This window comes from Mirounga leonina, unplaced genomic scaffold, assembly GCF_011800145.1.
Source record: "Mirounga leonina isolate KUSES-001 unplaced genomic scaffold, KU_Mleo_1.0 Mir_176, whole genome shotgun sequence".
NCBI lineage: Eukaryota > Metazoa > Chordata > Mammalia > Carnivora > Phocidae > Mirounga > Mirounga leonina.
The window spans coordinates 21,127,322-21,144,058 of record NW_023270454.1 but is presented as its reverse complement, the minus strand read 5'-3'; the positions used below and the strand labels follow the sequence as shown (position 1 = coordinate 21,144,058).

Sequence of the window (16,737 nt, the reverse complement as noted above, 5' to 3'; positions counted from 1 at the left end):
GCCATTTATTCTTGAAATAATTTTTTCAGATTGATTACTTCAGCATTAAATGCAGTTAAGCAATTGACTTATTCCTCTTTTATTTATTTGTTTATTTTTCACTACTCAGTTCTTATGGGAAATCCTATCTAGGTCATCATAACACAATTGAAAAGAGCTGATAATGAAAAGAATGCTAATTGGTTTCCTCTCTCTCTTATCACTGGTCAGTACACAAACTAATGCTTCCACATTCTTCCTCTTGCTTGTATCCAACCTCTCATTATTATCGAGACTTAAAAATTTTTTTCAAGTAATCATGAACTAACAAAGCAATGCATTGCATTGATAAACTATATTGATTAGTAGACAGTGCAATGAACTTGGACTAGAAATAGTGCGTTTAAAGTCATTGGATCAAATATTTATTGAATAGGCACTAAGCCAAGTGCTAAGGATAAAAAGACAAGACTCAGTTTTGTCCTTTGGGAACCCAGAGTTCAGCAGGGGAGATTTGTAAATAAACACTTGCAGCACAAAATGATACATGCAAAAACAGATTGTAGTCAAAGTAATAAACATTTAGATGAATAATAAACAGGCCGGGCTTATAGAGATGGGGCCATTACACCACTCAATCCGTGTGTTCTGCTTGAAGACTCCTGTGGCCAAAACAACATTGCCTCAAGTTAGGTGAGCCAAGAACTATCTAACAATCCCTCAATTCAACCTCCTCCAGAGACTGTCAGGACTAAACTCTTGAATTCCCAAGTCACTTCATTCCTATTTAATTCAGCCAATATTCAAAGTCTCAGAGACCTCTTTAAAAAATTGTATAATCTATTGCCAAAAAAAAAAAAAAATCTATTTCCTACTGCATTATGCTGTTTATCTTCCTGACACAATTTCTCCCAGTCCCTCCTCCTCATCCTTTTTCCCTACTCATTCAAAAGTTCCCCCTAAAAGACATACTCCATAACAAAAATCCCCCTATACCATCAACTTCTATTTAGAACATTCCTTCCACCTCTGCCTCAGCTGGACACTGGCCCTGTCTTGAGGACCCAGTTTCACCTGTAGGCCTTAAGACATCGCTTTTATTTTTCTGTCACCTCCATATATTAAGCATTCAAGCAATAATGTTAGCAGATTTCAGACATTTGCTTTCCCACTGTCCAGTGAGGACTCCCACTGCTGTAAGGCTTGACACTTAGTCTTAGCACACACTCCCATACCTTAGAGGGGGCACCTACCAGCCACTCAGTAACTCCCCATCATTCAGCGAATACCTTGACGCCTAAGTCACAGATAGTCTACTCCTATAACCCAAGATTTCTGCTATTATCCTGTAAAATTTTCAGGTCCATGGCCAACCCATTTAGGACTCTAACTACTTGTTTCCAAAGTTCTCTTCTTCATTCTGACACTCATTCTTAAAGCCATAATCAGGACCTGGCCATAGCTTGAAGCTAATAAAATTCAAATCATCATCCATCCATAATAAGTTTATTTTTCAGCTAACATCTATGATGACCATTCATCGATCTTTTCAGGTCTTTAGTCTTTTGACCCTTCCACATTCTACCCTACCCTTATTCTACCCCCACCTTAACTCTAACCATAACCATGACCGTGACAATGACCATAACCATAATCCTTCTTATCTTTACTGCTTTCCTGTTCAATTTTTTTCCATGGTCCATTATTTCAGTTACTCTTTTTTTCCTTGTAAGCTCCAATTCTTTCTGTTTTTTCATTGCATTCATTTAGCAAAACTAAATTCTAATGGAATCAATTTTCTGTGTCTTTGGCAGTGAATGATATTGGAGGAAATAACAAACAGAGCAAAGTAACACTATAAACTTATCATCACTGACTTCATCTAGGTCATTAACAAATCTCTCACTGGCCTCAATTTTTCACACATTCTATACTTTTTTCAGTCTCTATTTATGCCACATTAGACCCATCATTTCTCAAGCCCAGATGAATTCACTTCCTAGAAGAGAAAAATAGAAGCTATCAGATGGGCACCACCTTAATTTCCAACCACTCAACCTATGAACCTAATTGCATTTGCACCCATCCACTTCTCCTCCCCTCCTGTTCAAACAGAAGAAGCACATTGTCCTTGACCCTGTTAAGGTCAGTTCTTCCACCAGTGCCCTACATTTAATTTCCTCTTACCTTCCCAGGAAGCATGCACTGTTTCTTATCTTGTTGCTCTCTTATGTAATCAAACACCTTCTTTCTCAAACAGATCCTCCCCATAAACATTTAGAGTTCTTTTCATCTTAAAAACAAAAAAAACAAAAAACATAAACAAAAATAAAACTTTCCTTGACCCAGTTTTACTTCTATCATCTTCTTTCTCTTCCTCTCTTGACCTTGACAGTCAGATTTCTTGACACAGTTGAGAACCTTCACTGTATCCCCTTCTTACCGTCCCATTCTCTTCTCAACATACTCTGATGAGCCTCATGAATTACTACTCCACTGAAACAGCTCTCACTATCATCAACAATGACTTTCATGCCACTAAATCCAAAAATCAATTTTGTGTTTCTTGGCCTACTTTTCTCTGAGTAGGTTGACCACTTTGGTTAGAAGTTAGTATAAAGTAGCTGCTAAAACTGTGGGCTCTGGAGTCAGATGACCTGGGATAGATTCCCAGATCTGCCAATTACTAGCTGGGACTGAAAGCAATTAGTTAAAAAAGAAATCTCTCTGTGCCTCAGTCTCCTTCTCTGCAAAATAGAGATAAAAATAGTACTTACTTCATGGGAATGTAAGAATAAAGTAAATGAAAATATGAAGTTCTTAGAACAAAGCCTGGCACCTAGTAAGTTCTCAATAAATGTTACTATTAATTCTATTGGGCATTCCTTCCTTCTTGAATAACTCTATTTTTTGGCAACTACACTTCACACTCTCTTGATTTTGGTAGAATGGCTATTTATGTCTGCCCCAGAGACCATATAAAAAATAGATAAACATTTCAGGGGTTTAACAGTGTCAATTCAAATATAGAATTTCTCTTGTAATCCTAAAAAAAAAGTCATATTTCTGTCTACATGTATTAGTTTTCACTTGCAAATGGTAGGGCAGAAATGGCTGAAAATTAAACTCAACATTTAGTATCTGGGTTAGTTACAGGATCAAAATGTAAGGTGTATTCACAGACTATTTAAGTGTCCTAAGTAAAAATTAGGACATTGATTAGGAAGAGCAGGGGTGTTGGGGTAGATATTAACAAAGATGAAAATCTTGAATCTACTTTAAGCTTTCTTTCAATGGGGTGCTTGTTCTTCTCAAGACCTATCCCTACCATCCCTATTGTGTCCAGACCTATAATAGAGAGATCTGAGTAGAGTCCAATAGGAACAAGTAAAAAATTCAACCTAGGAAGAAATGGGTTACACTCCAAAAGATTGTAATATTTGTCTAAGTTATATTGGCATACCCCTAGGGAATACACATGAGAATACATTTGAAGAATATTAGACTAAGGAGGACAAATATGACATTGGGTCGGGTCAAATTAATCAACATAGGTATACTTATTCTTGAATTAATATGGTAGGTTGAATAAATAATAGTGTTCTCTATGTGCCTCATTTTTCTGTATGTCTCAAAGCTCAGTTCTGTTTCCCAATGGCTCCCCAGATAATATTAATACATGGTCTTAAATTACTATTTATTTTCCAATGACTCCCAAATGTATATCTCCTATCTATTATTTCTCTGGGCCGTAAGACCTTTAGATTTCAAATAACCTCATCAAAATCTCCATTTAGATATTTGAGAAAGAGAAAGTTCAAATTCTATATGTCCAAAAATAAACTCATTTATCTCCTAAAGAGAGTTATACTGCAGTGGTCCTTCTCTGTAAATGACCAGGCTATCCACTCATTTGCATAAGTGAGAAACCTGGGATTGACTCTTAACACTTCCTTCATCTCGACTACCAGTAACTGATGACCAAGTCTTGTCTTTTTACCCACTAAATAACTTTCTAAATTATCCACTGTTCTTATTTTCACATTTCCTCATTCCTCAAAGATTCAGCACCTGCCACTCTCTTCAACATTTAGATATCTGTATAGATCATCTATCAATATCATAGACTCTAAATTCCTTGACAGTCACTGTCCCAATGATTTTTCTTGCCTCCTATCTCAGATACTAAATTTCAAGGTCATACTCTTATTAAAAAAAGGGGGGGGCACGCAATTCATGCAAATTTTCTATTTTAAGCAACATATTCTCCAACCAGCACCTCCCATCTTGCCAGCTAATATCCACTAGAATGGCAGTTCTCACAATCTTTTCACCATTCTGGCACCTCAGCACATCAAGCCTCATGTCTTTGCTCTCTCCTTGTGTCCTCTCTCCTTATCCAGTTTAAATTCATGGTCAGTCACGATCATTCCTCACATTTGTTCTGAACCCCTTTGCCTTTCTCTCACTTCTGTGGTACTGTTGCAAAATGACAACCCTGGTCCAACTCTTTGCCTAATCTCTGCTTGCAGTGACAGACCTTGTCTCTTGTTTCACAGAGACTAGTTAATAGTTCGTCAAACCTATTTTCCTTTCCACCTGGGTACAAAGCTGGACAATATTTCCCAGCCTCTGTTGACTTAAGATGTAGTTATGGCATTGAATTTTAGTCCATGAAATGTAAGTAGAAATGATACATACCACTTCCAGGCTGGGCATAAATAAAATTTCTTGAGATCCTCCATTTTCTCTTTCCCAATTTTCCAACTAGATGTCAACATCCAGGATAATCTTGGAAAAACATGTGTTGAGCCTCAGCCAGGATCACTGAAACAGACAAAATTGTACCACCTTTGATTCCACCTTTACTGCCATGTCTCACTACCCATTAGACTTTAAGTTATTGAAATATAAATTTCTATTGTGTTAGGCCACTAAGATTTCAGGGTTAATTTGTTGCAGCAGCTAGCATTACCTTAACAAATGGAACCACGATAGAACTATGTCCGTAGAAAATACACAGCTGTGCTAATTGGTCTCACTTTTAAATCCGTGATCACTAATCTTAATTGTCACCTAACATTAACACTAAATTTCTGGGCTTGATTCAGTCTCCTACTCTCTTGGATGATAATTCATACTTTTCCTCTCATCTCAAAGCTTACACCTGATCTATCTGCAAATCCCATCATCAATACCTTCAAATATATTTTGAATATATACAGAATGTAACCACTCTGTCACACTCAGGTCCAAATACTTCTACTGAAATACTCTCCTATTTGGTCTCTCCTTTCAGTCTTTTCCATCACAGCTGCCAGGGTGGTCCCACTAAAATGCAAGATAAATTATTCCAGATCTCAGAACCCCTCAAAGGCTTTCTGTCAGCTAGAGTGTAGTCAAAAAACCAGAAACAACACTGGACATTTGAAACTGAGGGGACCCTTACACAGGTAGGTGTTGGACAACCTAACGGTAACACAACAATTAATAACTGTGGGCAACAAGCACCATCATTGGGCCAGGGGACAAAAAGGGAAGAGATAGGTTATAAGCTAGGATCTTAAAAGGGCTCTGCGGAGCTGGTTCTCATACGTTGAAAGAAGGAACCATTGACAGAGTGCTGCAAGTTTCTCTGAGAGCACACCCCAGGGCTCTGCTAGAAATGTCATAAAAGACTGGAGGCTTGAACCAACTGCTGCTTCTGGGCAATGTTGGCAAAAACAGGAAAAACAGGAAGGAAGTCCCTCCCTCCATCTTCTATGTATCCTGAAGGTAGACTCTAAAAGGAAGTCAGCTGGCCAATGTAACTGGGAAATGTAATTTGCAAAATTCCAGCCCCGGTCTCAGCACCATAAAGCTACTCACTTCGGCTACTCAGCACTCATAAAAACTCCTCTACACATATTTTAACTTCCATGCAACAACAAAAACAATCTCATGCTTCCACCCAGCAGGGTCCAACTCTCTTTTATCCAAATGAGGTCACTCGCACACTTTTCCCCACAAAAAGGAGACTCCAAGTCTTAACACAGACTGTGTCCCACCTCTAGGGGATGTTAAATCATTTTGTTCAGTCACAGTCTCACAAAAAAATCCTTACACAAAGTAATAGGGATAAAATAAAAGATGAAACAAACTAGTGATTCCTCAGGGCTCAGATGGACTCACTCCTCTGTCTGTGGTCAGCTGCTGGGATGGCTGGTCTTTGGACTCTGTTGTGTGTCTGGGGCCTTGGCCGTAATGGTTTGTCCCTGTTCCATGTGGTTTTTCAACTTCCATATGGCAAGGACAGGCTCTTTTATGTGGTAGTTCTTCCAAAAGAAAGAACAGAAGGATACAAATCTCTTGAGACCCAAGTTTAGAATCACACAGTCATTTCTGCCATATTCTATTGACCAAAGGAAGTCACAAGGGCAGCCCATTTCAAGACATGGAAAAATAGATCCTACCTCGGAGGGGCTGTGGAAATTTCTATTTAGCAATATGCTACATAAGCGAGGAAGAAAACATACATAGCTCTTCTTTTCCCACTACATCTCAATTCCCCTGAATTGGCCCACTATGAGATGGAGCTTTTTACCCACTGCCAAGCCATCTACTTTGAGCAGTGTTCGAAAATAATTTCTGAGTTCCTATCATCAGCATCAACTTACATCTAGTTGATGTACACAGTCACCTATTGAATGTGTGCAATCAGGTTTTGAGAAGGCTTGGAAAGGTTTTATAGTTTATATTGTGGCAATGTTGTAGGATCATTTCTCAAAGGTATCTAACCTCCTTTTTTATTTATTTATTTATTTATTTATTTATTATTTAAATAAATCAAGAGTCAGATGCTTAACTGACTGAGCCACCCCAGAGACCCTCTAGTCTCCCTTTTAATCAAAGAACTCCAGGTCAATGAATTGGCTTAGGTTTGGGAAGTGAGTGATTGACTGTGAATACTCAAGCCAGATTTCTACCTAAAATTTACTTGTTATATTGACTAATTAACACTTTAGAAATCTAGCCATATATTTTACTCCTAGGATATTTAACTCCTAGGATCAAGTAGCCATAGTAAAAGATTCCTGTAAGGTAAGATATTCTGATTACCAACCCTTCCTTGGGGTCCATTACAGTAATTGTAAAAAAAACCCTTGATTTTTGTAGTTAGTGGTGCTACTTCTGCTACTCTATGATCGTATGATATCTATTGAGATCAGGGATTCCTTTTCAATAACAGCACCTTCCACTGCCATCGTTAGCCGTTAGGGGCTAGTTACCATAGAGCTTTACAAGGATACTGGCTCATGCCTAAGTGAAGGGAATATCCTCTGGGCCATCCAAAGGGACTTAGTGAGGTGGTGCATATTCAAGTTTCACAAGTTAAGTCCATTCTTATATTCCTATATCCCTCAGGCTTTTCTTTATACTAGTAAAGTATAGTAAATTCTCACCCAGCCTTATTGAAAGAGGGCCACCATTGGATCCAATAAACCAAGAAAACTGTTAGGACAACTTTCCTCTGGTCAATCTACTATATTAAATCTGAGATAAGAACACCTATGTTGATTACTTTGTCCTGAATCAGTGTCACATTTTATCTACCTTGTTTTAACACCCTTATAACATATTCTCACATATAACCCCTAGGTTCTTGCCAGTATAATTTAGGAAAATATTTTAATTCTTTTGGGGTATAACCTGTTTCTTCCTTGGTTGAGTTTTTCACTTGTCTCTATTAGAAGGTGCTCAGATTTCTCTAGCTGTAGGACTAGACAGAATAGGAATGGTAGATCTTGAGGAGAAGAAGCCTCTCACTGAAAGGAAGGCTCAGAGTAGATTCAAGAGTTTAGCTTTATCTGTGTCCACCTAGATGTCTCTACTCCTTCCCAATCAGTGTCCTAATTTTCACTTAGGACACTTGGAAAGTCTGCAAATAGACCTTCCATTGTAATTCTATATCTAACCCAAATATTTAAATGTTGAACTTAATTTTTAGCCATATCTGCCCTGCTGTGTACAAATTTAAAAAATATGCATTCATACAAAAATAAGAGATTCTTTAGGATCACAAGGAGAAGCTCTGAGACTGTTAAACCCCTGAGCATGTCATTTTCCTTCTGTATGGTCCCCAGTGCAGTCAGAAATAGTCATTCTACCCCACAGTCATCATAGTTATCATTACCACTGTATCAGTGAACTGCAGCAGCCACTTGGTCCCCTAAGATATTTATTTCAATAAGCACTTTATCCCAAGTAACTGCAGGTGGTAATTTAATTAAATAGTGCATGCCATGGCAATATCAGTATCCCATTTTCTACTGACAAGGAACTTAGCATTAATTAAATTCAAGGTCAAGGACATATCTCAAACAATTCTATAATCCCATCTTTGAGGCTTTCCTGGGATTATTCTTGTTACCTGACACTGTAATCATCAAGAAAACAGAAACTACATTAAGCATTTTTAACAGAGGACATTTAAACAGAGAGTAGGTAACATAGGTATTACCAAGAACATTGCAGTAACCCAGATATTAATAACTCAGGAGGGAACTTCCATCCCTACGTCCTAGGAATTGGGGATAGGTGAGGAAATGATCAGGACTTAGAAGGTTAAAGGAGGAACCCTAATGCATTGGTCCTCAGACCTCAGAATCTGAGGGGTCCCAAATCGCTGCTGCTGAAACAGGGCTGGTCCTGGAAGTGCTCACAGAATGTGAAGGTTGAAACCAGGAGCTGCTGTTGACCAATATAAAGAGAGACAGGAAAAACAGAAGAGTGTGTCTCTTCTCTTTTCCCGTTGCCTTACAATCTCTTTTACGGCCTTCTATTGGCAAAAGTTAACAGGAAGCCATCTGACTAATTGGGAAATGTAATTTACAGAGCCCCAGCTCCAGCATCATAGAGAAGAGTATTGAAGGTTGCCTTTAGAATCAAGAGAAAATAGGTAAATAGCTGACATGGGCTTCCCATCTCACCCAGAGTAAATACCAAAGATGTGCAATGATCTCTAGGTTCTGCATAATCTAACCCCTTGTTAACCTGCCATTTTTATCTCCTGCTCATCTCCCCTACTCCTTCTGTTCTTACCATACAGACTTGCTGCTCATTCTTGATCACACTAGGAATGTTCTCATTCCACAGTCTTCACCTTTGGGGCTCACTCTGCATGAAATTGTCTCCCTGAAACCTTCAAGGCTAGCTCCCTCATTTCCATCCTCTCAAAAGCTACTTTCTCGGGGAGGCTTTCCTTGGATGTTCCACCTAAAATTTCAGCTCATCATGGCATTTCAAATTTCCCTCCCCTGGTTTATTTTCCCCTTATGTTCTTATGATACTGTAAAATACTACATATTTTCCATACTTACCTTATTGCGTATCTTGTCCAATAGATTGTTAGTTTCAGGGCACAGAAACTTGCACTTATTTTGTTTCTGGCTAAATCCCCAGTTAAAGAACAGTGCCTTGCACATATTTGACATTTAATAAATCTTTTCCGAATTAGTGAATACCCTGTAACATAGCCGTGGCCAATTCTCATCTGAAAACATCCAATAGTCTAACTGCTATCTCTTCATCCATTCTTACTGTAGGTCCATTTTCAACCCCAGTGTTATAGTGATTTTTAAAAATTAATTATATATTACAGTATATTACAGGTAGCTAGAGGATAAAAGTCCTATATTATTTATAATTATATCCCTATTTCTTTGATCCAATCATGGTCCTATATCTAAAGTTGACTTATTTAGATAAATTTGACTCATTCAGAGTTCCTTAAGTCACTTAGATAATGAAGATTTCTACACATGTCAACTTTATCAACAGTTTTTCACTTGACTTGTGGTTCTAATTTTCTTACCTATGAATCTTTGCAAAATCTCTCCTTACCTAATTTGGTTTTTCACACCATAGAAACCAAATGGGCCATTCTTAATCTGGTCTTTGTTATATAGACCCAGGATGGGAATGTATATATTTTATGTAAGACAAAAGTTACGGTCTTGAAATCTTGCCTGTGGACAAACATATATGTTAAATTCTAGGTTTTTATTTCAAAGGAGTTTATAATAAATTAAATATGCATTCCTCTAGAAAATTCCTTGGGAATGAGACATGATAAAGTCTCACTTAAAGTAAGCACTCATGTAAAAATCCAAAGTCCTCTAAGTCACAAAATACAAATGTGTATTTTATATTTAGCATAGTTATTTAAAGGTCTAAAGAGAATAATTATTTAACAAAATGTCTATCAATTTTCTCATTTCTAAAATATAGTAACATGTCCCCTTTTTTCATTGTCCAAACTCTACTTCTGGGATCTCTGTAAAAGCTGCATTCTTTTAGGAATGAACAGATTGATAGAGTCTGATGGGAGGGTCAGCCACAAAGGTACAACAAGAGTCTAGGCAACAATTCAGCACATCTGCCTGGTTGTTTCTCTTGATTCTGAACTACCAATCCTTTGAGCTTTGCTTATACCAGGCTGGTGACTGGATATGTGTACCTTCTCTCAGTAGACTGTAATCTCCTGGAAGTTAGGTTTTATTCACTTTGTGTCTGCAGAGGCTTTTTACAGGGTAGATTTTAAATTAGTTGATATAAGTAATTTAAAAATGGGACAGAGAGAGAAATAAATGAAGTAACTCTACTGACGTATCAATGGAACTTATTAAGCACAACAAAATCTTTAGATTCAGTGCAAAGAATGAATGCCCAGATTTATCGATCATGCAAAATTTGGTGTTCTATGCAATGAACTAGGCTCATAGATCTCGTGAGTGAGTTAGTGAATGTGTGAGTTGGTATGTATGTGTGTGTGTGTGGAGGGGTTTTGATAATTCTCAAAACAATGCTGGATTTTTTTTTTTTACAAAATACAAACTGCTTTAAATAATTCTCAATATAGGGCGCCTGGGTGGCTCAGTTGGTTAAGCGGCTGCCTTCAGCTCAGGTCATGATCCTGGAGTCCCGGGATCGAGTCCCGCATCGGGCTCCCTGCTCGGCGGGGAGCCTGCTTCTCCCTCTGACCCTCCCCCGTCTCATATACTCTCTCTCATTCTCGCTCTCTCAAATGAATAAATAAATCTTAAAAAAAAAAAAGAAAAAAAAATAATTCTGAATATAAATGCATACAGGTTCATTTCCTACCTTCAGCTTCTCCCCTGCAAATCTTGGGTCCTACACTTTGCAGGGCTGTCTTTTCCTATGGCTCATGCTCCCTTACTTCCTTTAGAGCATATATTATGCAACGTATTGAAAGACAAATTGTCTATTTTGGGAAGGGTGATTTCTTTATGAGACCATCTTAATCTCCAAGGAAAATGCAGAGTCACACAAAAATATGAACAAACAGCTGGAGTACAGGTTGACGTTAGTGAAACCAAACTTTTTTTTTTTTTTATATTGGAAAATGTGAGTGAAGTTACTTTTTATAAAACTTCCCTGCTGTTTTCACAGCACAGCATGTAGTCGTATGAGACTACATAAGCTATATTTTCACAGAGACTTTTCTTAAAATGAGCCAGTACTGATTGTCTAATCTTTACAAAATACTTATACCTCTGATGATAAAAACAAGTTCTTCACATCTAATGGTAGGGTTGTAAAAAAAAATAACATAAGGGCATTTATTTGAAATACTGTGTTTCTAAACATATAAGAAATATTTACTTTTTATCTTAGAATTATTTTTACTAGTTTATCTTTAATGTAATTAGTTTTTCTATCATGATTTAACCTTGGCTTCGTGGGACCTATCTGGTTGGATAGCAGCCAATATTTATGTTCTTTTAATATTTACTGAGTGCTTACATATATATTGTCTTACAAAGTAGATATTCCTCTTATCTGCACTTCACAAATGTTTGATGATTGATTTTGCAGGTGTTATCCAATGATGTTAAGGTAAAATCCAAAGATACAAATAACTGAGAATATTTAAGAGTTATATTTTTAATAAACTATCAGATATTTGTACAATAAAATAAATGTATTCAAATTTATCATTGTAAACCAATTAAAGTAGGAGGAGAAGTAATAATAAATCTAATTTAACTGTTTACATGTGATGTCAGTATTTCATCATCAAAGAGAAGCTATTAAGAATTATATTTTACTAGAGTGCTTGGGTGGCTCAGTCAGTTGTGTCTGACTCTTGGTTTGGCTCAGGCCATGATCTCAGGGTCATGACCTCAGGGTCGTGAGATCAAGCCCTGCATCAGACTCTGCACTCAGTGTGGAGTCTGCTTAAGATTCTCTTCCTCTCCCTTTGGCCCCCACACCCCACTCGCTCACAAGTACTCTCTCACTCTCTCTCTCTAAAAAAAAGAAGGAATTATATTTTAATACTAGGGACAATAGTCTAAACAAAAGACACATAGCTCTGTCTCATGTTAGAGTAATCTGAAGCTAGGAAGCTCAATGTGGTTGAGGAAAGCACATTACACATATTGTATATATATTGTGTACATACTATATATCAGGGAACTATGCTCTTTCTTTCTGTTCTGCCGTACTCAGCCCATGTTTTCCATTTTCAAGGCCACAGGGTGGTTTCTGGAACTCCAGCCATCATATCACCATTTCTGTTAGGATACAGGGCAAAGAGAAAGAAAGGCCAACAGGTTTTTCCAGAAGTCCCACCCAATGTCTTCCACCTGTATCTGACAGGTCATCCTAGTTGCCAGAGGCATGGGAAAGCTAGGCTCTTGGCCAGCTCATCACTACAGGGGTAGAACTAGAGACTAGTTACTAAAGGAGAAAGGGAGAATGGATTGGGCTTACAATTTGCTATTTTTGCTACTTATCCATAAAGGAACATAGGATTTTCCTCTTTTTAATGACAGTATCTATTTAATCCTCCAAACTATCACCCCACATGTAAACAATACCCCAGTAAGGCATTAAGAAGGATCACTGATTAACTTAATCCTCTGATTAAAAGAAAACAAATTGAGTTTAGTGAGGGTGACCGTTGAAAATGGAAAATCATCTACCCTCATTCAAAAGACTGTATGATGGCACTAAAACAATGAACTAGAACTCAAAAATGTGAAATTATTAGTAATCACCGAGTGCTGGCAATTTACTAAGAAGTCTGGTAAAGAGTAGAAAGTTTGGTTAAATGCAATTTTCTCTATTAAGGAGTTTGCCGTACTGTTTGTTATCCAATAAAAGCTTGTATTATTTTCAGGAGAAAATAAATGGCTATAATTTCTATATCATTTATTACAAACCTATACTATTCCTCTTTAGGGATCACTTGCTGAGAGTATCTTGGGACCATTAAGGAACTGTTTAAATTATGACTATTGTTTCCTGGAATTCTGAGAGCTAAAAGGAATCAAATCATCTTTCCAGAGTCTTACTCACTCCTATCGTGGGCATGACTTAAAATATAAAATCCATTAGCCTACTGACATCAAGCATTCAGAAGAACAGTAAATTATTAAAAAAACATTAACTCACATCTCAAAATTTATGCAATAACATGTGAAAACATGCTAGACCACACAAGTAATACAGCACAAGTATATTAAACAAAAACAAGATATATATAATTTGTCGAGAACCGGTTAGGAAAAATGATACAAACATTGTCTTTCATTTCTTGGAGAAGAATAATTGGCAAAATGTTTTGGAAAGATACATACACACATAAATGCATTTTTTAGCCATATGTGAGTATGTATTAATATACATGGAGAGTATTAAAACAGCCATACTCTTTAACATAGTAATTCGATTACTGGAAATCTCTCTTAAAGAAATAATCCTAAATACTGAAAAAGAAGAAAAAGCTGGGGCGCCTGGGTGGCTCAGTTGGTTAAGCGACTGCCTTCGGCTCAGGTCATGATCCTGGAGTCCCGGGATCGAGTCCCGCATCGGGCTCCCTGCTCGGCGGGGGGTCTGCTTCTCCCTCTCCCTCTGCCTGCCACTCTGCCTACTTATGCTCTCTAGCTCTCTGTCAAAAATAAATAAATAAATAAATAAATAAATAAATAAATAAATAAAATAAAATAAAATCTTTAAAAAAAAAAAAAAGAAGACGAAAAAGCTTATTACTTAATCTTCATGGCAGCCATGTGTAGAAGTAAAAAACTAGAAATAGTAGTTGTTCAACATGGGACAATAACTAGGTAACTAACGATACATTTACTTATCAAAATACTACATTGTCAATTTACTAACTGAAAGGCTAAGTAAAGAGAACTCTCCGGTCTCACAGAGGTACTAACTGCTGGAAGCACCTATCACCCCTGGGGGTGGGAGCACAAAGGGAGGAAATTGATTAAACTTAGTACCTTCGGGCCTTCTTGAAGCTCAGATCTCTGAAAAGGCAGCCCAGCCAGTCGACGCTGACGTTTTGAGGTGGAACATGATGAAGCTGGGTCTCCATTCGTTGAAACTGCAAGCTGGATTCACCTGCTGCTATGGAAGGCGCTGCTACTCGCCGTTCTAGAGTGATGCTCAGAGTTCGAACAGCAGGTAGGCTCTCAGGAAGCATCTCCTTTCTCCTCTAGCCTTCCGCCCTCCCTGTAGCGCCCCCTGTTGGCAAAGCTCTACAGGGAAACAGCGGGCAAAGCACACCCCTTCAGCCCCTACCTGCCCCCCTACCTGCGGGAATTCCTGTCAGTTGTGCTCCTTCCATCTCTGTGCTCACTCTCTCCTAGGGCTCCTATGGCTTCCAGCTTCTAGCTTCGGGAAAATCAAGAGGGAGTTGGGGTGGGGTGAGGGTGAGCGGGTGCTCCCTGGATCTTCAGGGCTGAGCAGGAGCCTCATTCCACCCTGGCTAAGGCACTCGACGACAGGTACCCGGGGCTGGTTAAGGAGGGGCGAGTTTGTGCCTCACCATCGCAACGCTGTGTATAGAAGGGTGGTTTGGAGGTGAGAGACAGTAGCTTAATAACTGGCATACTCCTCATCGCCCATCTCTCCATCTAGGAAATAAACGCTTAGAGGACAGGGTAGCTTCTGTTCTTAAAACAGTGCCTGGCACACGGCCGGTGTTCCATAAATGTTGTTGAATTAATGAAGAGAAACTCTCTGCCATCGAAGGAAGAGGGGAAAATATGAAAAAAAAATTATGCCATCTTTATTTCTGCCTTTTAGACTTTCCTAGTCCAGAAATTAACAACTAAAAGGGGGCGCCTGTCCTCTCAGTGATCCTTGTTCCGTCTCTTTTGAACTGTTTTGTGACTTTGGGAAGTTACTTAACTTTAGGAACTCCAGTTTCATAATCCTGAAAATAGAAACAACACTTACTGTAAGGCCTGGTAAGATGGGATGTGTGGAACACCTTCTAGCATGCAGGGCACGTGTCTGTTCAGTGTATCGTGCTGGTGCAATCACAGGGCGCATTCCTACACCCTGCAACCGTTGTGCATCTGGCATCATTTCCAAGTCGGTATGGTTTCTAAGTAACAACAGAAACTAACATTTATTTGTATCACACATTATTGTAAGTGTTTTGCCTGTAACAACTCATTTAATGCTTCTAACAATGTATGAGATGGATGCTTTTATTTTTCCAATTTTGACGAAGAGAAAATGAAGGCACAGAAAGCTAGATAATTATTCTTAGGTTACATAGCTAGAAAGTGGCAGAGCTAAGATTTGAACCCAGGTACTCTGGCTCCAGAGTCCCTCTTCTTAGCCACCGTTACTTTGTTTCTTTAATAAAACCACTAATAATCTTATTCATTTTTTTTTAGCTTTTATTTATTTTTCCCCCCAAGTTTTTATTTAAATTCCAGTTAGGTAACATATAGTGGAGTATTAGTTTCAGGTGTAGAATTGCATAATTCATCACTTCCATACAACACCCAGTGCTCATCATAAGTGGTCTCCTTAATAGGTGATGGGTAATAATCTTCTTCTTAATGCTCATTCTGGTTATTTGCAGGACTATCTTGTGTGATTGTTTATAGGCACTTCACCTAGTTCAGCCAAAATTTTTAAGGAGAATTGTCGGCCTTAAAAAAACCCGCATCTGAGTAAATTAGATACACCAAGAATGAGGAGAGGTGGTGTCTCACAAGGGTATCTGGGTAAAGCTTAAATTCAGTCAACCTAATTATAAACTGTTATCCCCCTATTATGGAAAAACCCTGTAATTGGATACCAGAAAATCGTCTGTAAAAGCTTGTCCCTCAGGCAAGGTTTAACACTGGTCTTAGAAGCTCAATTAAATATGATCAAAACAATATTTCAAAAAAGTTGTACTTTAAAAAAATTGAAGGTAAACACTTCACAACATTAATGCAGTTGATTTTGGATGGTAATGCAATGGGTAATGTTTTTCATTGTTTTTCTTTTAAAAAAACATTTTTCTGAATTTTTCTAAATGAGAATAAATTATTTTAAAAGGAATGTTTATTTCTTAAGTATGAGAGGAAACTGGTATTAAAACCAGAAAATCTAGATTAATAAAAAGAAAGGGAATTATACATAATCACACCATTATGTGTTAAAACTTCTTTATATGTTCCAGACTTTTTCCAGTGTAAGGACACTCATATACTGCATATGCGTGCAGAAATTTTTACCAAAAATACCAGATCATATCATTCATACTGCTTCATACTCTGTTTTTCTTTTCATTTATCAGAATGCTGTGAATATCTTCCTCTATGAATAAGGGCCCATATATATCATACCTTACAATATTTTTTTTAAATTTTTTTAAAAGATTTTATTTATTTGACAGAGAGAGACACAGCGAGAGAGGGAACACAAGCAGGGGGAGTGGGAGAGGGAGAATCA

General features: G+C 37.8%; 1 long non-coding RNA gene across 1 annotated transcript; it reads right to left on the bottom strand.

Moving 5' to 3' along the window:
* Positions 1–2,184: 2,184 nt before the first annotated feature.
* On the bottom strand, positions 2,185–14,796 carry LOC118022178. The gene is made up of 4 exons (XR_004682399.1): positions 14,277–14,796; positions 12,446–12,557; positions 4,681–4,806; positions 2,185–2,272 (listed from the first exon to the last, which is right to left on the bottom strand). It is a non-coding gene; the product is annotated as an uncharacterized LOC118022178 (long non-coding RNA).
* Between the last annotated feature and the right edge of the window lie 1,941 nt (positions 14,797–16,737).